The sequence below is a fragment of the Apteryx mantelli genome, chromosome 4 (genome assembly GCF_036417845.1).
Source record: "Apteryx mantelli isolate bAptMan1 chromosome 4, bAptMan1.hap1, whole genome shotgun sequence".
In the NCBI taxonomy this organism is placed as follows: domain Eukaryota; kingdom Metazoa; phylum Chordata; class Aves; order Apterygiformes; family Apterygidae; genus Apteryx; species Apteryx mantelli.
This window is the reverse complement of record NC_089981.1, coordinates 21596670-21621274: the sequence shown is the minus strand read 5'-3', so window position 1 is coordinate 21621274 and position 24605 is coordinate 21596670. Positions and strand designations below refer to the sequence as shown.

The 24605-nt window shown below is 46.9% G+C and overlaps 1 protein-coding gene across 2 annotated transcripts in view; it reads left to right on the top strand.

Annotated features, from left to right (window-relative positions):
* The first annotated feature begins 1077 nt into the window (after nucleotides 1–1077).
* HRAS (HRas proto-oncogene, GTPase) overlaps nucleotides 1078–24605 on the top strand; it is a 55091-nt gene continuing 31563 nt past the window's right edge. For both annotated transcript variants that reach the window (XM_067295953.1, XM_067295952.1), the window contains exon 1: nucleotides 1078–1238. The gene's annotated coding sequence lies outside the window, so the exon portion shown is untranslated. The remainder of the gene's footprint in view (nucleotides 1239–24605) is intronic.

Below are 24605 nucleotides of genomic sequence, written 5' to 3'. Positions count from 1 at the left end.
GCAGGGCATGAGCTTTCTTTTTATTACACATGTCAAACTGTAGTACCTAGAACAGTTTCTAGTTCCCTTTTCAGATGTTAGCTACCTTTTTAATGGGAACAGCATATGGTGGTAGGGTGCTGGAAAGGCTCGGCGTAAACAGTGCTTTTGCATTATTAGGAATGCATAGTACACCCAGAGCCATGTCCTGCTGCAAAGCAGGATCACTTGTGCACGCTCCTAGATAACAAGGTGTCTGTGCAAGCCACTGTCCGCTTCCCAGGGTAACCACAGCACCCAGCAGTGGAAAACGCCTGGAAAAAGAGGGGAGCCGGGACGGGGCGAAGCGGGGCGCTGGCATACCTGAGCTCCCCACAGCAGCTGGGGCCCACCGAGGCTTCGGAGCCCCAATGCGGCCGTGCTCCCGGGGGGACCCCAAGGAGGGTCCGAGGGGGCCGCGCTCCCAGGCCTGCCTGCAACGAGAAGAGCCGTTCACGGGGTGCGTGTGCCAGCTGCTGCCCGCCGTGCCCGCGGGCGACTCGAGGCTGCCCGTTTTTCCGGGCACTGCCGGGGCCCGGAGAGGGCCCGGCGGTGGGATTTCACCTGCCGGTTGCCAACCGGCCGCTCGGGAGGCCGCCGCGGGGCTCAAGGCCGCGGCGGCGGCAGCGCCCAGCAGCGGCAGCAGCGCCCCGAGCCGCGGCGCCCGGCGGGCAGCGCCCTGCCCTCCGCTCCGCACCCCTCACCGCCGCCCCGCGGCCAGGCCCGGGGGGCGGGCGCCGGCGCGTGATTGACGGGCGGCGCAGCCCACGGGGAGGGCGGTGGCGGCCGGGCCCGCCTATGAGGGGCGGGTAGGCGGGGCGCGGCGCGGCGCCTGGGCGTGTGCCGCGGCGGCCAGCGGGGCGCGCTCCCGCGGCCGCTCCCGCTCCCCCCGCGCTCGCACATTGTCCGGGCGGCGGCAGGCGGGCGGGCGGCGGCGGCAGAGCGCCCCGGCGCCCGGTGCCAATGCGGGGCGGGCGCGGCACGCCGGGGGCGCCTCCACCACCGCGGTGGAAACTTCACCTCGCCGCCGGGCCGACGCACGGCTGAGCGCGGCGGCAGCCCGCGGCAGCAGCGGCTGGGGGGGGCAGGGGCTCAGTGAGCCTGAGGGGAGTTTTTTTTTTTTTTCTTCAAAAAAAAGAAAAAATTATTATTCTCCTTTAAACTTCCGCCCCCCCTCCCCTTCCAGGAGGTGCCTCCCGCCTGGCAGGGCGTGCGAGCCGGTGAGTGACCCGCCGCCGCCGTTGGGGGGGGGTGGGGGGGAGCGTTCCGGGCGCAGCCGTTAAGGGGGGCGCGAGGGCCGCGGCCGTTAGGGGGGAGGGGCGGCCGTTGGAGGGGGGAGGGGGCGCCGCAGCCACCTGTTAGCGGGGCGGCTGCCCCCGCCCCGGGAAGTTTGTGTGGTTCCCCCCCCTTCCTCCCCGTGCGTGGGGCCGGCGCCCCCCTGTGGTGGGGGGCACAGAGGGGACGGGGTGGCAGCGCAGAGCCACCTGCCTGCCCAGCCGCACCATGACTCTGCTGTCTGTGCGGCTGCCGGGGTGTGTGTGTGTGTGGGGTGGGCCGTGGGGCACCCCCTTGCCCTCCTCCATCCCCCTGCACCTGCTCACCCTTCTCCTCCACCCCCCCCCAAGCCACAGCCCCTACACCACCTCCCCCTGCACCCCCATGCTACACCCCACTGCACCCTTTCACCACTGCCATGCCCCCCCCTTGCTAAAAGGAGTGCCTGTCCAGGTCCTGCTGTGCCCTGCTGGAGCAGTACCACCTGCCTGCCCCCCCCATAAAAAAAAGCAACTTCCAAGCAGCACTTGTCATCCCCAACACATGCCAGGGTGAGGCATCACCAGGCCAGGGGTGAGGCGAGGTGCAGCACGCAGGTGGCCGAGGCACAGGTAGGTGGGCCTGCACACCAGTGAGCAAGGCCCCCCCATCGCCCTCACGGCTCTGCAGAGCCATCAGCACCTCCCTTCCGCTGAGGGACGTTTGCCTCCAGGGCTCTGCAGCACACAGAGGCTGCCTACACCCTGCCTGCTGCACACGAGGGCATAGGGAGGGCCCAGGGTTGCTACCTTTTTGCTCCAAGTAGAGGCAGGGTTTCCTGCTGGCTCGCTCAGCCCATGCAGATCCTGGACAGGGATGCATTTTAATTGCCACAAGCAGTCTGGGAGCAATGGAGCATGCCTGCAGACAAAAGAAAGCCGATTAGGAATCAGAGAGGACTGACAAACTCTGGAGTGACTGGAGAAACGCTTAGGACAGCTAAAAGCACAAGTACTGTATAGCATATATTAAGAATAGCTTGACTATTTAAATGACCTAATAATTGTTTCCCTTCAGCCTGCCCCCCCGCAAAAGTTACTCCTAGGTAGATTTTTAAGATACAAGGCAAATACAAACTCCTGTAAGGGCTTCATTACTCCAGTTTTGTTTGCATAAATAGATTATGCAGTTTCAAGCAAGAACTAGTTTTAAACAGGGAAGAGCACAGTAGGCTTTATACTAATTAAAGTTACTAGAGAATTAGAGTCATACAAAGTCTTACCTGAACACACAAAATCACCAAGGAGCAACCTCCTCCAGGGACACAGCCATGACTCCAAAAGAGCAGTGCTGAGAAAGGGATGTTTTTATCCCCCCCAGCCTTGCCCCTGCTGGGTTTGCAGCCAGTCGTGTTGCCCTCCCTCAGCTGCACGTAGATGCTTTACACCTGTGCAAACGGGGGCTGCACTGGGCCCATGGCGAGGTTGCTCTTCCTAGTCAAGCCCAGCTTGTTAGTGATACGGCTGGTGGGCATTGGTTTCTCCTGGTCAGAATTGCTAATGTATTTATTCTCCCAGAACTCCAAATTATTTTCATTTTACAGCCGGGCAACTGAGACTTGCATGATTTGTAATAGAGCCATGACTTTGAATCCAGGTGTGAGTTCCCCTCCATGTGTTTAGGCTTAGACAATCCTTTCTTTCTGCTCTTCAAAGGTTTCCTCCATATGATTAATAACATGCAAACTGCTCCATTTCAGCACCAGCTGATGCTGATTGAATTCCTTGTTCAGTCTTCTTGGCAAATCTGGGGAAAAATCTGCTTTGGGGGGGTAGCTGTCAGTGTGTCCTTTTTGGTCTCAGTAAACCTTCCTTATTTTTATAATAATAAAGAAAAAAAAAGTGTGTAAGGAAATACCTTCCATATTTGCATAAAAATGAGCTTTTAATTAGCAATAATTACCTCAGTTTGGGGTATCACTTATGTCATAATAATTAAACTGGACTTATAACCTGAGGGACACTTTTCCACCTGGTGGATAGCCCCAAGGAGTTCTCCTTGGTGTGGTTCTCCGTTGTGGTAAATTTGGTTCCTGGCTACAGTACATTGTGAACGTGCAGCAGTGGTGGGAGTAACCTCCTACAGTGTTCTCTGCTGTCAGGTTAGAAAAGTGACAGTCACAGTTCCTTCACTGAGACTTTATAAGGCGCTCTGTCAGGCCCTCCGTGTGTATGGCGTTCATCTACCTCCGTGACTTCCAACTTGTGGTCTGAGGACCCTTCGAGGAGTCCAGAAGCCACTCCCAAGGGATGAGACATAAAAATACACAGGCAGGCGAAGTTCATCTGTTATTTACAGCAGCCTACATATGTGAAATGTAGAGAGGGGTTGTATTACTGTTGCAAAACTGTATGAGTCCACAAATGGAAAAACAGATTGAAAATTGCTGATGGCTTTTTTTTCTTAGTTCTCCTAAGGAGATTTGAAACAGCAACTGGTACTCAGGAAACTTTTCCTGGTGAGAGTAGGTTACTGATACATCATTTTCCGCATCACTGTCTTTCATCCAACTGTATTTGAGGGATGCAAAGATAATCTCACAAACATAAACATTTACTTCCAGAGACTGCAGCCAGACAGCACCATTGCCCCTCCTGCTGTCAGCCCATACTGAATTTACCTTCATACTAATCTATGCTTGGTTCTCCCAACACGTTTGTAACTGTGTGGACTGGAAACTCAAGAAGGCTTTCTGAAGTTGAATATGGGGGAATCCCTTAATTGAGACAAAAATTACCACATGCAGAGTGAGATTCTTTCTGGAGGGAGGGTGATGAAGAAGGGAAGAGGTAGGAAAGCCAGTCAAGCCATGTCTCATCTGCCATCCTTCAAGACGTGTTACGCCGCTGTGCTTTTTGTCAGCCTAGAAAAGGAAAATGGTTGAGCACCAAGCACTCTTATCCAATTGTAATTTATTATCAGCTTTCTATTTAACATTTTTTAAGTGTATACTTATAACCAGGGCTTATTAAACAGTATATAAAAATAAAGCTGATGAATATATTTGAATTTCACCTGTATTAATCTAATAATGTATTTATAAAATGGTATTTGATCAGCTTTATAGCTGATTGGATACCACAGAAGACTATTAAATAAATTATTTGACAAATATAGCTGAGATGAAACAAATGATTTATTTGCTAAGTGCTGTTCAACTGCTCTGCCATGGCACATTCCTCTTTCTTTTTTTAGGCTATCCTTCCTTTCCAGTTTTCATTCCACTTTTTCATGGTTTATCTTTTCCTGAACTGTCCTCAGTATCTGTTTCCTTTAACTTTTCCTTTAACTCTTTCTCCTTTCCCTATATTGTTCTTTCTTTGTTCTGCAGATCGTCTTTTCTTTCTTTCATTCTTTCTTCTGCCTCATTTTTCTACCTCTCTTTCCATGCTTTTTCATTCTAAATTAGCCCATTTTCCTCTTTTTCTCCACCTTCTTGGTGGCGCTGCACATTTTATCAAGCACTTAATAGCTAGCTGAACTAAACCCAGTGACTGCGTATGAATGTGAAGATGTTTGCCCAGTGGCAATGCTTCTCTGCCTCTCCCTTGCTTTTCTGGCTGTTGCGAGAAGGGTGTTTCTGCAATTCTGGAGTTTTCTTCCTGCCCTTATTTTGGCTTGGTGCTCTCCCTGTGCCTTTTTTTGGGGAGTGAATTTGACTGAATATCTCAGTATCTTTGTATTATAAGAGAATGGCTAGAAGCAAATGGCAGACCTTGCCTTGTTCATTGTTTTTGTATCTTTATGCCCCCTGTTCTCACCTGCTGCCTCACAAACCTCAGCCTCCCCACCTGGAAGTCTTGCTTTCCTCCTCTTTATGTTGTCATTCCTCCCTTTCTCTCCTTTTGGGGTTATGCCCAGGGGCGATCTTTCAGTAGGGCAAAAAGCCTTAGCACTCTGAAGGTTTTCTCACTTACCTAATATTTTCAGAGTCTGTACGAGTGTCATGTTAATGAGGGTAGTAACAAGAGGCGGACAGGTTATCATGCTTGCCTACTTGAGCAGAAGGAGAGTATTCACCTTAGTAAATTTAGTATTAAAAGGTTAAGGTGTTCTAAAAATGAAAATGCTGTCTGTTATGGAGAAGACTTGGGTTTTTCCTGGATGAAATTTACTGGGAATATTCTTAAAAATAATGAAAGGAATAGCAAACTCTGTATTTTAGGGGAGGAGTTTTGTCTTGTCATGGAAATAAAGCTCAGACAGTCTAGAGATATGTGATGGAAGTGTTCAGGGGGGTGTGATATGTCTCTCAGCTGATGATCGCAGTGGTATTGCCACAGTGGATGAGATAAGTCACGAATGTCATAGTCCTCTGCTTTAACTACTAGGAGTTATATGATGAGATCGTCTCGTACCCATGAGGAAATGTCTCTGTTTTACTAATGTTAACAGTTATGCCGTTCCTCTGTGTCATGTGAAGTGTTTTGAATAACACTCCAGTGCATTGCCACAGTGAGCAATCCAGACAACATGTAGTTATGAAGCAAAATTGATTGGGGAGGATGGGGCCAAGAGGAATATTCCTTTGCAGTTAATTATTTACAGTGGGGAGAGGGTGAAGCTGGTGATGTTTGGTTTATAATTATAAATACCCAAAGGAAAATGCTTCAAGATGATTGTTTTATTCTGTATGTTGCCATCTGCTTATTGGTCTCTCTATAACATGCAACCAGCACTGTTTAATGACTAGTTCAGTAAAAGTAAAACTTCATTATCCGCTTCTCACTGCTGCAATACAGTTTTACAGCTTGCTCTGTATGCAGCAAAATCACCTGACTCCCTAGCAAAGGGAAAACTTCTGTGCTGGCTATGGGGTAGCTGTCTTAATGTATGACCTGCCTGTGGTGTCCGTCTGATGGTGAAGTGGACTGTTCTAGCAGCTCATTTATCTCTCCAAGTCTGATGCTGAAAGATGACTTTGTGGTTAAAGTTCAAGGCTACAAACCCAAGAGTCCTGACTTCCTCTCTGATCTTGGCTGAGGTGCTTGATTTCACTGGGCCCTCTTCTTCAACGAGAATAATACTGATCTAGCTTGGTGGGTTAATCCACTATATCTGCCCAAAAGGGAGGATGCCCTGGGTGAAGGGTGCTCTGATAATGCAAAGGAAGCAACAGACTAGCTACCAGTATAATATAGCATGGGATCAAACTAAAAGTGGATTTTTCCTTTTGCATAGCTAAAACCACTGCAAATCAGAATCTGATCACATTTAAGCTAAATTCAAGAGCTGGTGGAGCTGAATTTAGAAGTGTGTGTGTGAGCAGTAAGCTGGCAATTACAAAAAAAGGCATTGCTGCAGCTGGAGCTCTCTGGGATGGGGATCTCTTCGGTGCTGCCCGTACATCTTCCTGTTGTTCAGCATCCTTGGGAGAACAGCAGACAACATGAGGGAGAAGCTATGGCCTGTGAAATGAAGAGGATGTTGTCCTGTTACTGGGAGAAGTGGGGAGTGAGACCTAAAAAGCCAGGGTAGGAGCAAAATTAGAGAAGCAGGTATGCACAAAGGTGTCTGCTCCAGACTGCCCCGTTCTCCCTTATGCCTGGACTGAAGGGGAGGGACAGATCTGGGTGTTTCAATAAGGCTCTGCAGGAAGAGAATTGAGACGTAAAAGAAGAGATCCATGGACAAAGCTATTACTGAGGCTGCTGTTGTGCAACATGGAGCGTTGGCTATCCTGCCAATCCAGGTTGAATCAGAAAGCGGACAGCCAAGAGTAGGAGTGCTTGGGAATGTCTCCCCTGAGAAAAGCAGATTCTTGTGAGAAATCTCCAAAGGGGAGGCTCACTAGCAAGTTCTTACACCTGAGGCAAGTCGGGATCTTGCGTCGAGGCTTGCTGGGAAGTGAACTTGGTTCATCAGCAGTTTGTTGGAATAACAGGCTACCATCGTGTAAGCAGTCAGGGCTTGCTCTAGTATCGGTGCTGAGCCTGCTCTGACACTTGGCACTGCAGTTCTGTGGTCTGCATCCAGCTCCATCCAGTCTGCTCCAGAGAAAGGATATGTGTAAAATAAGTTTGAATGTATAAAATTGGAGTCTGCAAATGACCCATTTAGTTGCTTGTTCTTTTCATTACCCTGGCTAGCCCCCGCAGCAGCCAGAGCAGCTCTCCTGGTGTGGCACTAGCTCATGCATTTCTGTAGTGACAGCAGCATCTGTGCTCTTTCCATGCAACTGGCTTGTTTAGAGCAAGAAATGAGATGCTGGAGAGCTTAATGTTGTGGGACATAATAGAACTCATCTTCCAGAAGAAGGGTGGGCTTGAGAAACTAAGACATTCCCATCTCTCTAAGCTTTTGCATTTGGTAATTAGGAAAAAAAAAATCACTGTTTCTTGGGGGTAAATGTGGGACAGACCCTAGCTGGTATGTGTGCTAGTCCTGCAACTAACTTTACTGTCATCTCCCCTTGGATCTATGTCTGATAATGATAGCTCATTACAGATACTGTACTGTTAGGCTCCTGCTGTGAACAGTTTTTCTTTTTGGAAAGAACGGCTCTCTCCTTTGTAGCATGCAGACCCACCAAATGCTGGTAAAAGCACGAAGTACCTTTGCCCATGTGCCTGTGTGTGTGTGCAAACCCATGCTACATACTGTACAGTTTCCAGAGTGCTAGCCCTCACTCCTGCCTACCCCCTCACCTCCCTGGCTTGTGTATAAGGACTGGATGTAGCATTAATCATGCAGGATTTCTTCTCATCTTGTTATCCTCTGGCCTTCTCCTGATTTGCGTGCTATTGTATGAGGCCAGCCAACTTTTTCTGGAGGGGTTGTCCCACTTTCCAAGCCAGCAGCCTTGGGCGAGTGGTCTGTTCCCTGACCTGTTTTGACAGGCATTTGCTAGCTTCTTGCTCCATTGATGTGGGAGGAAATACGAGGATACATACTGGAAGATGTCTCCGGGGGGCTGGACAAGGGGAGGATATTGCTGTACCGCTTTATGTTGTGACCTCCCATCTGGCAGTCAGTGTGGCTGCTGATTGATGAGGAAGTATATGCAAAGCCCTGCTCTACTTTCTACCTAATCTTTATGCTGGGGGGCATTGTGGACGTGACTTGTACTTGAGTCTGTGAGGATCGTTTCCTCACGTCCACTGTCTGTACTCCTGGGAACAGTTTCCCCCTTCCTGCTGCACTGATTTGCAGTTGGCAGCTCTGTGGCTATTCTGGTGGACCCTATGAATTCACAAACATCAGGGTAGTTATTATCAAAACATGCTCACGCAGGTAAGAAATACTCCTGTGCCCATCTCAAAGGTGTGAAACAGAGACATGAGAGAATGAGGCTTAGCTCTGGAAAAGTGTTTCTGCTCCTGCTTTCCCACAGAAGCAAGGAGGTTGCGTGCTGGTGTGGCTCATAGTCATGAGCATGCGCAGAGTCTCACCAGGTCTGTGGCAGAGCAGGGAGTGGGATGGATGAGGGGGAAGGTCTCTCCGCTGAGGACTGCCCAAGAGCATCCCAGAAGCAGAATCATACCACAGTTACTTGTGTAGAAAATGAAAGCCACAGCATTCATCCCAGAAACTCACTGCAAAGGCAACAGCAGGACATCTTTCTGGGAGTAGATGGCAAAGTCAAAATAGACATGTCCAGTGCTTGATCAGTTCTGTGTTCCCATCCCTCTGTACAACTGGTATCTAGTTCTAACTGAAAGTTCAGTGACTAAAGATTTTAGGCATCTAATCAGAGATGTGTTCAAGTGGGAAAGGCATCATCTTCTGAAAATGCTGTCCCTTTATGTATCTCAGTTGGTCATTCCGAGTCAGAAGTCATTCCGTGAACTTTGGTGAGATTGACCGAGTTTCAGGGCAAGTGTGACAGCAGAGCTGTAGACTGTGTGGGGAGCTAGGGCTTCGTGGAGGGCAGCGTGGGTTCGACGTGCAGAGCAAGCTCCACGTGGGACTGTTGAGCGGAGACAGTAGTAGAGACCATCAGCTGGCATTGGACTGGGACATCCAACTGGCCACCTTGTGAACATCACTGTTCCCCTGCCAGCCACACTGACTTGTGATAGTTGGCTGAGGAAGGAGGGTGCTTTGGAGCACACAAGTTTTCCAAACCATTGAGAGTAGTTATTTAGCCTTGAAGAGATCGGTAGTGACCCCACCGCAAACCACAGGATCCTGTGGCTAAACCTAGGCAGGGTCTAGTCATAAGCCAACCTCAGTCTGAGTATTGATTCAGTTTCTTCCTTGGGATAAGTCCAGCTTTTGTCACAGTTGTCATGCCCTGAGCCAAGGAACTGCTCTATTTGCAAAGTCGCCAAGTGCTGCCCTCTTTGATGCCGTCCTTGTCACCCTGCCTGTGAATACTGCAGTACAGTCTTTGCAGTGATGCAAAGTGGCCAGTGCAGTGGTGTAAAACCTGCTTTCTCCTCTTATCCTGGAGGTTCTCTTGGCTCTGCTTACAGAGCGAGTGTCTCGTATTAAGAGGGGATGTGGCAAGTCCAATCACTCCTGGCCCCTTCGTTCGCTCCGACAAGGTCCCCAGGCAGGACCTGCTGTGCTGGGATCGGCTTGCTGCGTATGTCCAGCTAGGTCTTGGCTGTGTAATTCAGCATTTGCTGCCCAGAGCCAGTGAAACCAAGGCCACGCTTACACATAAAGTCTCTGACTCCATCCTAGTTTCTCTCTGCCTTTCTGTAGTAACTAAAGAATTAGAGAATTTGATTTGCTGATCTGTCCAAACAGCTTTGTTCCTCTTGTGGCAGGTGAGCTGTTATGCTTAAAAAAAACAAACCAAAACAAAGAAACACCCCACAGAAAAGCTTATTTGAAAAATAATAGAGGATGGGATGGAGTGAAATGCTTTTGCCCCACAGAGAACCTCAAGAAGGTGGGATTTTATTTTCTTTTATCATTTTAAGCAAGGCTTTCTTATTTTTTATTTGTTTTAAAATATTTTGGGTATCAAGTCTTAAAAATAATGTGAATGGAGGGCTGGAATAGCAGCCCTTTCCATGTAAATCTTCCAGGCTGTAAATGGGGAACAAGTTTCCAGGAATAAATACAGATACTGTAAGACATTGAGTAAAACTGGAGCGTCTTGGTCTCTTGTGGTGTGGAACCATAGTAAGAAAATTTGGGCAATTCATGAGAAACTTTGTAATCCTTTAGATGGGGAAAGGAGAAGGGCTTGATAAAATCTCAGAGAGCTTTTGGAGCTTGGTTCGTGTTTGTAGCAGCTAATTCCAAAATGAGCCATCCCCCTCTTTGCCAGCTGCTCTGAGGCATGTTTCATAGAAATAATAGTTAATCTAAAAACCAAGATGCAGTTAATCGACAAAGTCTTTTAGGAGAAGAAACTTTCCAGGAAAAAAAAGGTAAATTTCTTCAAGAAGCAAAAAACCCTTTCCTTTTTCAAACTTGTTTCCCAGGCACCTAATATAATCTTTCCAAACCAATTCCCTAGCAGCAAGGGTTTGCATGTTTTAAAAAACAGTGTAGAAAAGAATGTATTGTGACAGTTTAATTTGCCACTGAAATGCAATCACCTCTGGGGTGATTCAGAGGAACTGTGGAAGAACAGATGATAAACCTGTTCAGGATCGGAGATGAGTAAGGGAGGCTATTCAGATGAAATCATAGAAGGAAGATGCCTATGCAGAAATACAGTTCCTGGAATTTAGGTTTGTCTCCTCACTCCTTTGAGCCTCTAATGGCACCTGTAGCCTTGCTACTGCATCTCATCTGCTGAACAGGACAGTGTTGCTGAGCCCTTGCACATTTTATTTCATTTCATGCTGGCAGCAAGGGGGGTTTGTGATGATTCTCCCAGGCAGTTGCTCGGGAAGACCCTCTGGTACTGGCTGGCTTGAGAGATGAAATGGATTCAGAAGAAAAGGTGCTGAATGGGCACAGAAAGGACAGGTCTTTCGATGCGTCTGCAGATAGAAAATTAAGAATAGCTTCTGCCTGCAGAGATGAAAGAAATGGCGGATATAGCTCAGTGCTACTTAGACTTCTCCTGCCAATTTGATATTAAGGACAGCGTGATTCAGGTACCAGTTTCTGAGAAGATACATGATGCAAATCGCTGCCTGCTGAGCCTGCAGTACAGCAAACTCCATGTTGGCAAAGGGCAGAAGTGGAAACGTGCTTTTGGAAAGCCCAGTGGTTCTGCAATATCTAACGCAAGCCAATGCTGTGTAAATATGCATTTCTGCTGCAGGTCCCAAACACTCATGTGTGTTGGTGGCTTCAAGTGAAAGTCAGTTGGTTTATCTGACCATGTTCTGTAGGAATGAGGTATTACTGCTTTCAACAATAAATAGTGGTGGTCTGGCTCCACTGTTGCATGGTCTAAAAACCATGGAAGTCCCTGTACCCTCTCGTCCCTATTTAGGGACTTCTGAAGACCCAGGGCAGCTGACTGAAAATTGTGGTTACCAACATCTGGGTGCAAATTAAGCTGTGTGAATCTGACTTGAAATCTCTACCTTTTTAAAGAGAATATGAGGCAACTGGAAGACATTCTGGAAGATGAGAGAAAGCCTGCCTGAGTTTTAGGTGAATAGATACTATTTTAATAGAAAGAAGGGTGCAGTTGTTTCTGTAGCCCTGCTTAGGGTCCTGGAGAACAGTGTTCCATGTGGAGAGATGGAAAGTTGAGCTCATAACAGAGGGGTTGGGGGTTTTCAGACCATGCTAGTAAGTGCATGGCCTTTGGCAGGACCTATGATTGCATTGCAATAGGGTTACAAGGTCTTGTTCAAAGTCTGCTGAAGTCGGTTGAAAAACTGTTGATGCAGTGAGCATGGGCTGGCAGTCAGTACAGCATCTCTCTTAAGGTCAGTTCAGGTATTCATCTCCTTTATTTTAAAGTCCACATCTAGAAAAAGTTTATTCGATTCACAGCTTAAAAGTAACCTCAGTATGAGTCCCTGGGAGAAAAACAAACGAGAACAAAATAATCCAACAGCTCTTGCTCTGCCAGCAATAAATGCTGTGGAACTGGGATGTGGCTGGCAGCTGATGTCTGGAGCCGAACAACCACTGGTCCCTCTTTCTCAGCTTGCCTTTCTCTGCAGGGACAATGGGAGCAAGCACCTGTTGTGCTAGGATGCAAAGAGATATTGCTTAAAAGCTGAGATAGGAGCCTTCAAACTCAGCGATAATTGTACACTGGGTGGATAAGGAAGAAAAAGCTCTGCTAGCAATAAGTCACCCTTTCAGGGAGCTAATTTGAACTTCTTTTTGTCTTTTGAACCCTTCAGTCCAGTCCCACTGTAGATCAATGTCACTCAGTCTCTTCAGTGCTTTTTTTCCTATGGATTTGAGGGCCTTTTGTAACAACTTATTCCTCATTTATCCTGCTGTCAGAGGGAAGTTTTTCCGCCTGCAATCCCGGTTTGAGCTTAATTTTCTTATTTTCTGTAGCACTGGGGCTGATGGCCTCACAAATCTTTTACAATAACTCCTCAAACTCTCCCCTGGCCAGTCCAGCAGCATGACAGCTCCATTTAATATGTGCTGTCTGCTTTGGCTTACTGCCCCTAGACTCATTATTTTGAATTTGTCTGTATCAGACTCTAGTGTTGCTAGCTCCAAAGGGTCATATATCAGTAGTCATGAAAAAGAATCCTTGAAATTGGTCTGAAAATCCCAAGGCTCTCCTTGGAGCACCCGGCTTGCACATTCCTTGTATCTTTTCCTGTCTCCTGTGTCCTTCCTCCAGCCCTGTTGTGTGTGTAAACCCCTCTCTCCCTGCCTGTTCTGTCTATTTGTTGACAGCTATAAAGTGAAACTGCCCAAATCTCCACATTCTGCAATTCTCATGGCACAAAGCATTTGGTGCCTGGGACATTTCACTTTCTTTTTCTGCTGACATAGAGGCAGGTTAAGACTTGCAACTCTGCCTTCTCTTCACCAGCCAAGCAGCCCCCAAAATGACTTGGATCCATCTGGAATATTGTTGCAGGGAAAATAATGGGGCGTGTTCTCTGTGGTAAACACTTTGGGGTATAAGCCTCTCTTTTATCACTTGAAGTGCAATATTACCTTCAGGCCTTGGGGGCAAGAAGTGCTTTCATGTTAGGTACAGCATGAGATAGTCCTTCTCTGAAAAGCTTACAAGCTGAGTGCAAGATGCGGAATATCAGCATGCAATTCACCTGTCCAGATGTTGAGATCTAACATCTCAGCTGGTTACCCTCAGTCCCCTTATCTAGGCAGCAGAGAAAAATAGGCACTTTCATCTCATGCTAATGCAGATGTCTAAAACGGGTCAGACAGATTGTGTCTGTCTCTTCTCATTGATTACAAAGATACTCCAGATGATGGGCTCTCGTGAAGATGTTTGTGTGGTAGGTGAGATGAATCCCACCTTGACTAGCTACATCAAGCAGGTTGGGGTAGAACAACAAGAGAGCAAGACAGTGTTGAATGTAGTGTCTCTTCGTCTTAGCTAAATACTGTCTATCTGGTAAACCTCTGCCTCTTCCCTTGCTCAGGAAGCTGCCCTTCATTTTGATTCCTTGCTGGCTGAGAGTTAGATGGACATCATTCAGACAGCAACTGGAGGACATGGTTAAATACCTCCCAAAGATTGCCTCCCTGCTCCCCATGGGATTGAGCTCCTCATGGGATAGAGCTCGAGGAGCAGTTTTACAATGTAAAGTTTCAACTGACCAAAGGCAGAAAGCATAAGTGGGAATTGGGCAGTGCTTAGTATGTTTTGTCCCTCTTTCACCCTTTTGTACTCTGAGGCTGAGCAGCTGATAGTGACTGCGTTAGGGTGACTGCGGGGTTACTCGCATGCTTCCCACAAGCTGCTGACCTAGTGCGCATGCCTGGGCAGCAATCCTGTCATGTTGCAGTGGGAGAAGACACAAGGCCCTAAGTTCAGGGCTGAGACAAAGGCGTGGGGACTTCGGATTGGGGGTTAACAGATGATAGCAGCAGGAGCCCTGTGGTGCCTCCAGGTTCATGGCTACGAGCACTGCAGTCTGGGTGCTGCAGGAAGGCCCTGGGCTTGGTGGGTAGAACCACTGTCTTCAGGGCTTTTTTCTAATACTGGAGCACTGTTAATGCTCTCAGGGCAATGGGTCTTTGGAGGTGATGGTGCCAGTTACTGTAGTTTTCTATTCCGCTGTTGCTAAACGTTCACCATTGCTCTGAAAGACCCTGGCGTGGCTCACAAGGAGCAGGTTGGAGGTGGCTGAGAGCCATTCTTGCAAGAACTGAAAAACAAAGTTGAGCCAACTGGTAGGAATAAAACCTTGTAGCCTGCGGAGGATTTTCTTGATTGACTGAGTTTCCCCTTTGATTGGGAGCTCTTGTTCCATCATGCCTTTTTCTGGGGAAGAATTAGCCTGGTGGCAGAAATGTGATGCACCAGGCGTTTCAAGAGCAAAAAAACCTGTCCATAGCAAGAGTCTGCAGAGCTTGAAGTCAGCCTTTGAGTCACAGTGCTGGCAGCTGATTGCAAACCTGCTCTACCCAACATGTGCCTCAGAAGGGGAGGGTGCTCTGCCAGTTTTTACTCTCAGCCTCATGCCTGTGTAGTTAGCCTCAAATCCTAGGACTCCTAAGAAAACCAGAGTCAGTTTTGTACCCCACCCTTCTTGTTGTTACTGAGACTCATGCTATAAATCCTGTGAACTCAGGCACCCATAAATGACTGCTTAGTCCTGGAGAGTCTCTGGAAATCTACTGTGTGCAATATGGCCACTTCAAACTCTCCTGCTGTGGTTTTCAGCCAACGCTAGAGCTCTCCCAGGCATCCCTGGTGATTTCTGAAGGGCCTACAGCAAAAACAACTGTTGTCAGGGGGCTTAAAGATATTATTTAGGAGTCTGCACAGGAATATCTTTAGGAGTCCTGAAACTGAAACAGATAGAAAACCATTGCTCTACAATAAACATAATCTCTGCAGTGAAAGACCAAAAGTTACAACTGTAACATGCCCACTCATCTAAGGTAATCGTTTCCATTATCTCTTCCAATCTGCAAAAACAAATCGGCAAGGGCCCAAAGAGACGTTAGCACAGGGTTTTGGTTTGCAAAAACATTGCTTTCACCCTGGAGCGAATAGCCTGCTGCATAGGATGGTAGCCACCTGCAGAGCTTTGCTGTTGTTCTTTGATTCGGCACTGATAGGCCTATGTGGAAACCAAAGTGCCGTCTGCGAGCCGAGAGCGGTGCAGCTCCTTTACTCTATGCACTGCCTAAGGCTGCAGAGCACCGTGCATTTCCATTGGTATTGGTCTTCAGTATTGGCTTTTTGCCTGGCTATCAACCTGCTGCTGATTGGATATACGCCTTCAAAATGGTGCTTTTTACTTGTTAATTTTTACCACTGACAGTGCACTCCCTGCCCTGTCAACAGGAGACAGGTCATAGGTCCTGAGAGATGTGCAGTGGTTTCGTTTGCCTGTTTGCTTTCTTAGTTTAACGGGTGCAGGTACTGGTGTTTGAAAGCTGATGGGAGAAACCAGGATCCACCAGTCTCTTTCACTAACTGTGTGACCTTCCTAACTTATTTCTGTTGTATAATTCCCTAATATAATTTATTTATGGAACTAAATTTCTGTGGACAAGGCGCCTAGGCTGTATAAAGCCCTCTAGGCATGGGAAATAATGTACTATGTTAGTTGCACATCATGTCCAAGGCGGAGCTAACCCTTTTGTGTAAAGCATTTCCTTAAGATTTTACCTTTAGAGGGGGAACAGGGAAAAAGACTCCCTTCTCAGAGAACCCACATTCCTTCCCCTACTCTGCCAAAGGCTTCATCGATCTCTGATTCAGCTCTGCAAATACTGTCTAGTGGCTTCAAACTGCATATGAAGTAGGCTAGTATTATTTCCCCTGTGAAGGCTAGAGCAAGGGAGAGAAAATTAAAGCCACTTGTCTTAGCCTGAGTCAGCATCACGGTTACAAGTGTGTCTCTGTAGAGCCTAGTGAAAGGTCTCTGCCTTATCTGACTTGGTATTTTCCAGGTTGCGCAACTCTTACAACCCCTATGCAAATATTTTCTTGGGGATGGCCCCACTTGCTCAAGGAAGGTGTTTGCTCAGTTTCTCATGCTTTGCAATTAATTTAAGCTTCTCAACTCTGCGTGAGAGAATGAAGTGGGAGTGGTGCTAGGTGGTTTTTTCCCTTTCCCTATTGTTGTTCCTCATCAGTTGGCTACCTTGAAACAAACGCTTTTGTGGTTTTCCTTAAGAAGCAACATGTTACTGCAAATTCAGCTTCAGAGAGTTTCTGGGAGCTTTTGTCTGCTTGTATTGCGGCTGTTGTGGGCAAGTTACAGAATATATATAGCACGTAGGATACTAAGTCTGTAAGTTCAGCCTGGTGGAGTCCATGCCTGCCAAACTGAGTGGTGCGATCATTCCTGGTGTGTGGCCAGCACATCAGCCTTCCCACAGTCACTGAGCAGCAGCTTGGAAATGACAGAGCTGCCTTACTCCTTTGTATCATCATGTAGATCATGCAAGAACAGCAAAATTAATGTTATAGCAGGATGTTGTCACAGGAATCAGAACCTGATGCTTTGCAAATAAATATCCGTGTGTTGTTGGTTTTGCTTTTCTTTTTTTTTCTTTTTTTTTTTTTTTACCCCTCAGCCTCATTCAGCTCAGACAGCATTGGTGTTTATTGACCTTCGGGGTCTGTATCTTCAGCACAGTAGTATCCTAGGGCTGTTTTCAGACATCCAACTCTGGCATCACAACCATGGCATCTGCAGTGGCGTAAGACTGTATTTCAGACTGCTGGCTACCGGTGCTGCTGCTGTTCATCTGATGGTTGAAGTGTGGTTGCAACAACTGCGCTGGCCACCACCAGAACTCTTAGCTGGTGATATTCACGCAGGTTCCCTTCTGAGTTAGTGGAAGAAAACAGGCTCTTTTAGAGGGTAGCTCCCTCCTTTTTAATACAGGTTCAGAAACAGAAGGTGTCATTCAGACCTGGACAGCTTTCAGACACCTGAGGTTAGGTGGATGATTTCCATCCGTTTATAGCACACTTCATTTTTTAGCTACTCTGAATAAAGCTCATGAAGTCTGTGATTCATCTGGTTTTCTAGGGTATGTTGAGCACTCTCTGTACTTGCCTATTTGTTCTCTTCAAGAGGAGCGATTCCTTTGGTGCTGCAGAATAAAAGAAACCTGCTTAAAGTGGCATCAAGCAGTTGTCACACAACAAAACTCAATCTGGGCCATTAGCCATCTGTTTAAATGATCTCAGCCGATCACATACAGTCAGGTGGTGTCTTGAGACCTTGCAGCCATGTGTCAGCCTTTTAAAAAAAAGGTGGATTTTGTCTGTTGACTTAAGGCAGATATCCTGTTTGAGTTGACGCAGTATGTCTTGAGTTTTGCCAAAAATATGTGGAGGTACCTTACAAATTAAGTCTGTGGAATGGCAACCACCAGTTGAAACAGCTTCTTTATAGTAACTGTCCATTCCTCTGCAGTGTTTGAGGCCTAAACTATAACAGCATTAAGCATTTATGTAAGAAATACTAACTTCTAATTATACTTTTCTTCAAGCAAAATGGGATGCTGAAGGTAAATGGTGTATGGCCAATGACAGGCCAGTAGAATTTCATGAACCTCTTCATCCTCCTGTAGGCTGTAAATAGGGTTACAATAGGACTACCTTATGGATTGTGTGTAAATTTTCCCTTTAACATGCTAATCGCCAGTCCTAGAATAGGAACAGCCCAGGTTCAAGCAGCTGAATTCTGGTTTGGGGTGCAGGTCTTATCTCAGGTACAGCAGAAGGAGGGTGCACAGGTAGAAGCCAAGATTGTTGGAGAGATTACAAACTACTGTGAATTATTTTTTTTTTGAGTCCAAATCCTAGATCCTAATCGGTCCCTGACAGAGGGAATTAATTCAGAATCATCCCAAGCTTTTAAAGACAGATTTTGAGGGTAAGTTAACAAACAGCAGCTTTCAGAGTTTAGTGCTTTCCTTGCTATTAGAGTACCAATTTTCCTCTTCTGTTAATATATTCACAGAACAGTGAATATGTTCTACAGAGCAGTGCAGCATCTATTTTTGCTTGAGCAGTGTTTCAAGTTAAAGCTACCTCGTTTGACATCCAAGCTGGTGATTTTCGCTGGGCCTTTTCTGTTTAAAAAAGCTTTTTGCAAACATTTGATGCATTTTTTTTTAGCTGACGTTCCTGTGTGGGAACAATGAGAGCTATGTAGGAACTATACCCGCTACACCATGCTGTGGCCTTGAAGGTTCATTGCAGGGTCATATGTGGTTCTCAGGGAGAACGTGCTTTCTGAAAATAAGAGAGGATTTAAGGGTGAAATCAAGGACCAGTTTATTTGCAGCTGAGTGTGAATGAAGTGGAAGAATGAGAAACTGCTGCGCGTGCCTCAGGAGCCCTGAGGAACAATCCTGGTTGACTCTGCTGCTGGCCTATGAAGCAGGGAGTCCTTATCAGCACATCACAACTTTCCAAAATCTCCCCACTGTCCTCTGTCTCCCCCAGGCTCCTGCAAAAGAGGATGATCACACTCGAGATATGATCATAGCCAGTCACACAGACAGTGGTCAGCAGCTTGCACATTTCGCACTTTTTCTAAGTATTTCCAAGAGGCCTGACAGTATTGGCAAGACTGTAAAAATCCAGAGTTCAAGCCAGGACTCTTCTTGGAGCTTTAATCTCTGAATTTATATTTGATTTCTCAGCAAGGAGAATTTTGTGCCTCCAAGGACTGTGAGAAAAAATGGATCCATAAGTAGAGCCCCTGATTGCAGATATTTTGGTTGTTCTCTGCTAACTGAAAAAAAAAAAAGAACAACCCTGAAAGAGCTGTTTGTTCAAAAGTAAAGATTTCTGTGATGGTTCTTAGTGACTGTTTCCTCAGGGAGCTCATTTTCATATCTTATGAGTAATTCCTGAGTCCAACTTAAAGCTCACAAGACAGGTCGTGCCTTAACAAGAGTTAGCAAACAAGAGCTAGGAAGTTTGCATCATCTGATTAGGCTGGATCATGCTCTTAACAGTGCCAGTTCTCATCACCTGTCCTTTTTGGTCCCCAGAAAGGGACCCCGGGAGGTGTTGCCCATGCTATCTGCCGCTCATAGCACCAGGCTAGTATGGCTTGAACAGCAGCTTCATAGCTGTTACAATTCATATCTGTAGTAACAGACCAAAAAAGGCTGAAGGTGAGAAAAGTCTAATGGGTGGCAGCGGCTAGACTGTGACCTTTTGGGGTACAAACCATCTCTTTGTCACACCAGCCCCTTCTGTGGTATTTGCCATAGCCCAAGGTAGTCACATGAGGTTTTTGCCTCCCTAAGGCCTGGGGCCAGCTTTCAACCCCCTTTCTGGAAAACATGGCATAAGTATCAGAGCTTCAGTTCTTGTGCCTTTGCTGGTGTTTACAAGGTCAGATACTGAATACAGTAGCAACCAGTCGAGTAAAAGGTCAGCACTGGTTTGCTAGTTGATGGGGCTGGATAGAGGGGTGAGAGCACGAAATGCTCCCAGCAACTGGTTGTCTGCAGAGTGATGTAGGTCATAAAAAAATCTTTGCTCACCTCCATAGTATAGTAATAGCGTGTGTGTATATATATATATAATATTATATATAAAAGAAATATTACTTATAAAAATAAAATTGGATTATTATATATTAGGGATTGAAGGCAGATGCAGGGATTTTTCCTGGTAGGCTAAAGGGAGATTTTTTTGATTTTCTTTTCTTGTGATGTTTTAAACCAAACCCACAGAATCACGAGTCTTCTTGATGTGTGCTAAAGCAGTTCCTCAGTTTGCAGTCCCTAGACTTTGTCTAACAGAGGCCTGTACGTCCACTAGGGTGGTGAAACCCAGAGCGTGCTGCGTAACACGTTTTGTCAGTCCCCTTTCAGAACCCCCTTGGAGATGTTCTGCACAGCCTTAGGAGCCAGTGCCGGTGGGAAGGGGGTCCACTATCTAATGAACAGGACATTGCGGCGTTTGAGATAGTTGGGAGACCTCAGCACTTAGTTTTGACCCTACCACTGAAACATGCTTGACTTGGGAGAATCCATCTATCTCTACAGTATCTCTAGTTATGTTCCTCTTCCCTTCCCACCCCTTACCCCCTGACTGTTTACAGCTCTGAAGGCAGTGACAGTCTCCCTCTGGGCCTGCAGTGGGTCCTTCAGCTGTTATTTTAACACAGATAAGCAGGACAAATCCTTTTCCTGGAAGAAAGGACAACAGGGGCCTGGCAGACAACCCAGTTGCTGATCCCAGCAGCAAGATCTCCATTCCGGGGTCCCCCAAGCACCATTTACGCTTCCTCGCAGCAACCAGATCACCTTGCCTTCAAAAACTCACTTCCAGGGAAAAGAAAACAATTCATTTAGCTCCTGATTTCTTCTGGTCTTTGCTGTCTTTCATACCTGCTCTGCAGGCTCTCTCTTTGCCTCCCAGCTGTGCACCTCCTGGGCTGAATGAAGGTGTATTTTCAACTCCTCCTTTCTGAGGAAGTGTCAATATCTGCCTTGCTACTGTCTCAAGGTCCTGAGAGAGTTAAGTGCTCCAAGCTGGCTAAGGTTGAAAATTAAAATAAATGAGGTGAGATCCTCCACCAGTGGTGACTGCGTTGACTTTAGTGACTTCACTGAAGCAATGCTACCTTTCCTCAAAGTTATCCTCCAATGTCAATCTCAGTTTTGGCACTCACAGGTTTGCTCTGACTCCTCAACTTGTGTTGGGCTGTGGCTTCTCCTTTCCTTTGGGAAACTAAAAATCTTGTGCCTTTTGCATAATAAACATGCACAGTGACTTAGGACTGTCAGGTGAAGTAAGCTTTGAAATTCCAAGTTTGCCTTTTGTGGTTATGCTTTTTGAGGCCAAATATAGAACTGTTTGCATGAGCCTTATAAAGTCTAAGAATAAATCCAATGAATGCAACTATGTTTCTTTTATAAATGTGTCTCTGCAATGCGTGCATCCCGAACATTAGTGCAGGAGGATCAGAAAGTCTGAAAGGCAAGTGAGAGAAAGACAGCCATGTGGAAAGAAATTGGGAGGCCTTATATACAAGCCTGGTAAAAAGAAGTAATTTTACAGCCTGAGGACCTCATTGCTGCAAAGTTTTAGGGAAACTACTGGCTTCTGAAGACAAAGATTTGAGTGTTGTATGCACAGAAGGAATAGCCAGACTTAAAAAGAAAGTAATTCTCCAAAGGGGAAAGTTTGGAGTAGGAACCCTCCTTTTTTTGTTTGCAAAACACCCAGAAGGATGAGACCTTGCTCTGGGACCCAAGCTGGTTGCCGTTGAAAAGAGTAAAAGAAGGTTGTGGGCTACCTAAGGACACTCCATAACATCTTTCATGCCCAACCATCTCTTATGCTGTCCTAGTCAGATTATCTGAGCTGGGAGTCAGGTTAAATGTTACTCTTCTACTCTGTTCATATTGAGAAGTGTATTTGAGTTTGAAATTTCAAAAGTCCTTCTCTCTTTTTTTTCTTTTTTGGTGACACTGTGATTGTCTAGGCTGGTAGTAACAATACAAGGAAAGAAAGTATGCCTATGCTTGTGTATATGAAATCTAACAGTGCCACTTTAAATCACTGCTTTAGTCGTCTGGCTTCCTACTTTATTTTTGCTAATGTAATTAAGATCAGTCTTGTGCCAAACATCTTATGCTTTGTATTAATTTCTCTGAACAACTTACATATCCCCTGTCTTTTTGTTTAGCAGCTTCTCCTCCTTTAGTCCACTGTTTCCGTTCTGCCTGAAGTGTTTAGCTGCATGATCTTGGCTCAGTCCTACGTGTGATGTACAACACTGGTGTGCGTTGGGAGCTGCCGGGGGCTGACGTTGCCGTGCGGAGCAGATCCCGAGTGGTGCTGCTGTTCGCCTCTCCGGGTCACCAGTGCGCGTGTGGCTACGGAGGAGCAGACTCCTGGGTTGGACAGTACCACCGCAGGGGAAACAATTTAGGAAGCAGATGCTCCCTGGCAAGTGTCCTGTGGCCCTGGGGCACTGTGATCTAGTGCTTTTTAATTAGGAGCAGCATATGCAGCATATTCGAATGTGTGGTGCAGTGGCTTGTAGAGATTTGACTGGGTAGGCGCAGAAGGAGAGAGAAGGTCTGTTCTGTCTGCGCAAAAATCTGCGTGGCAAGTTTCAGTTTGGCTTTACAAGCAGCACTTGCCCACACCTCATTTTGTCTCTAATGTGTGGGACCTTTCCTTGGTGCTACATGGGATTTGTCTGGGGAGTTAGCCATACAGAGCTTGATATATGGTGGATGGACGTTGCCAGGTCTGAAAATAGGACATTTAGGTTAGAAGGGGACCTGGAGGCTCATGCGGCTCCGTTCTGCTCTCCCCCAGCTGTGAGTTTTCCAGCTCATGCTGCAGATTTTTAGGCTCTGCTTTGCATGAGCTCTTTCTTTGTATATTCTCAGCAGAAACCAGGCACTGAAGAATTGGGCAGAGAGAACATGAAATCCTGTCTGAGCTGGTTGTAAGCACCAGCTGTGTTTGACCACCAGGTATCAGCCAGAGTGGGACCAACTGCACCTCCACACCATCCTGTGGGCAGGTGCTGCTGTGTGGTTGACTTAAAGACTTCTCCTCAACATCTTTTTTCTCTAAAAACTTTGAAGATTTTTCTTCTTTCTATTTTCAGCCTGTGTCCAAACTCCCTTGCATTTTTTTTTCCCATTTGCTTCCTGAACACTCTGACTGTTTTCCACAGAGAGCTGTCATTCCCAAAGCTCGGGGCGTTATGGAAATGTGCCCTTGACAGAGCTGTGTTCACAGCGGTGTCTACATGCTGACTTTGCTTCCTATCTGCACCTCTTTCAGACTGGGAAGTGTGGCTAATATGACCAAAAGGAGCACTTGCCAGTGCTTTTGTGCTGGTCCAGTGAGGATCAGAGCCCTGTGTTGCCCTTTCCTTCGTGAATTGTAGGTCAGTGTAGAACAACAAACAAACTGAGTCAAAGACGGGGAGTAGGGTCTCTGGGGTATGATTGCTGTGAGAAATGCAGCAGGGATCCCAGGCCTGGGACTAAAATGGTTCATCCAGACCTGGGCCTATTTTCTGCCTCTACCAGAGACATCCTGAGTGTTTGTGGACCAGTTACTTAGCATTAGGTTTTGGGGGAAAAAAAAGATTCCCTAGATTCTCAGGGAACTCCAGAAGAGGTAGGTACCTAACCTTTGGGCCTCATCGCAGGGACCTCAGCAGCTCTGCTGCTCTCAGAGTGGCTTCGTATATTTGTTAATGAGGTTGTCAGGCTTCAGTTAACTTCCGTATTGAGGTAGAGCCACATCCCATGCAGGTTTGGTGTCTTGCTTTCCTGTGGTTTCTTTTCAGCCTTAATGTGCCTTTGGATGCTGGCTATGAGCCTGCCCAAATCCTGCATGTTGTTGTTGCTGCAGGGTCCTAAGGAAACTCTGGAAGGAAATACCCTCCCCCTCTGCTGATCATGCAGTTTTGCCAGTAGATGCTGGAGGTTGTGACGGAGGTGATGTGACGGAGGCGTTGTGATCCTGTCCCCTGCATAATCAACCACAGCCATTGATGGGAAGCACAGTCATGCGGCAAAAGCTAGAACCTTGGGTGATGAGAAATCCCCAGCTGTACCAAGAGCTTCCTGTGTGACCGTGAGCAAGTCACTTAATGGCTGTGGGTTCCTCATTGCAAAGACGAGTTTTTATTTCTTTGATCTGTTTACGCTGTGAATTCTCTGTGGAGGACAGTTTCCATTTGGGATATATACAGGACCTAAACCTGCATGGAGGCTACTCAGAGATGAAGAGGAATAGGTCTCGTTACGTGGATGCCACTACACTTGCAACACAGGCAGAGCAGTACCAATTGCACAGGATGGAGTCCCTGTGTGGTGTCCTTTCATCTGTCACTTCAGAGCCAAAAGAGGGAGATTCCTCCCTCTTCAGTATGGAGAGCTGCAGCCGGTACATCTGAGCCGTATTTGCAGCAGATCTGTGCTGTGCTGGTGATTCATTTGAATAACCCACCCACAGCAACATCGCTTTGCTTTTTAAAACCAGACTGCTGCACGGGGAGAGAACGCGAGCGTCACAGAAAGAGATCCTCTTATGTCTGCTTTACCATGAGCAGCAAAGTGAGGTTTGGGTAATCCAGCACCCAAACTTAGATCTGATCCGAACTTAGATCTCATGCCTTAACCCTTAGACCTTTCTCTTTCTGTCAAACTGCTGCTCAGTAATTGCATGCAGATTGATGGTCTCTGCCTGGCTTCAGACCTGGGCAGGTCTGATTCATTCACCCTCGCTGGCATGGGGGTGGATTCAGAGA